Genomic DNA, 1,595 nt, shown 5'->3' on the forward strand with positions numbered 1-1,595 from the left:
GGAGAATATTGGAAGTGCCATGGGCTGCCAAAAGAACCAACAGATCTGTGTTGAAGGAAGTGCAGCCAGAGTGCTCCTTGGAGGCCAAGATGGCCAACCTTCATCTCTCATACTTTGGACATATTGTTAGGAGGGACCAGTTGCTGGAGAAGGATATCATGTTTGGTAACGTGGAGGGTCAGAGAAATAGAGGAAGACCCCCAGTGAGATGGATTGGCAATATGGCAGCATCAATGGGCTCAAGCATGGCCCAGGGCCGGGCAGTGTTTTGTTCTGTTGTACATAGGGTCGCTATGAGTCTGTACCGATTCGATGGCACCTAACAACAACTCATGTACAGACCTCAGTCACTAACTGTTTTCTTTGAACTAGTCTACCTTTTTTGTTTCTTCCATTCTATTAGAAGGGGAAAAAAAGATGACATTTTTAGTACAGCCTATGAGATCCTGCACCGAGGAAGGCTACAAGGTCTCTCCAGCCTCATCTCACAATGAGTGCCCTAGGCTCCCCTACACTCCGGCTTCACTCAACCTCTTGAATTTACCAAGCTCACTCCCACCTAGGGCCTCTGCATATGCTGTTCCCTCTGCCTGGTGTATTCCCATCCACACCACACCTTCACCACTCCATCTTTTATTATATTTACATATATATTATAAAATATAAATAGCATAACTAATTAGGAAGCATGGCTCCATACAATAAGCACTGGACTGCAAACCCAAGGTCTGTGGTTTGAGCCCACCGGTCGCTCTGGAGAAAGATGAGGCTTTCTGCTCACACAAAAATGTAAAGCCTTGGAAACACTATAGAGGATCACTGTGAGTTGGAACCAACTTGATGGCACTTAACTACAGCATAACTTGCTATATACATATTTTATTTCCCTTTAGATCTCAGTCCAACTGTCATTTCTTCAAAGATATGTGCCCTGGCCATCTCATCTGGCTACTTCCCCATTGTATACACTGTGTAAATGGCATGGAGGCAGTGTCCGGCCTCCTCTGGCTTTACAAGAGGAGAGAAGGAGAATTACCAGCCCATAGCTGATTCCTGAGGCAGAAGTCAGGTATGACTCCACCCTTTTACCTTCTTTATCTTATTCCTGACACCTACAATCATACAACATTCTACTTCCCTGCTAAATTAAAAAACCCATTGCAATGACCATACAGAACTCACAGACACTACTCACGATGGTGGCATTTATTAAGGATATGAACAGGGTACAATTCAGGATCATAAACAACTCAGATACAGTGCTTCTCCAGTTGGTAGTGCCTCTCAATTGTACCACAGACACTTCTCCCTCATCCGCAGCCTCCCAGCTCTCAGTCACACGGACCCTGGTCTCTGTCCTGCTCAGGCAAGTATTACAAGCTTCTTTACCCTTTGTTGTTGTTGTTGGTGGTGGTGGTGCCATTGAGTCAGTACTGACTCATAGCAACACTATACACAACAGAATGAAACACTGCCTGATTCAGAGCCAACCTCACAATTGTTGCCACGTTTGAGCCCATTGATGCTGCCAGTTTGCCAATCCATTTCACTGGGGGTTTTCCTCTTTGTCTCTGACCCTCCACCTTACCAAACAT

Source organism: Chrysochloris asiatica, unplaced genomic scaffold, assembly GCF_000296735.1.
Source record: "Chrysochloris asiatica unplaced genomic scaffold, ChrAsi1.0 scaffold00086, whole genome shotgun sequence".
Classification (NCBI taxonomy): domain Eukaryota; kingdom Metazoa; phylum Chordata; class Mammalia; order Afrosoricida; family Chrysochloridae; genus Chrysochloris; species Chrysochloris asiatica.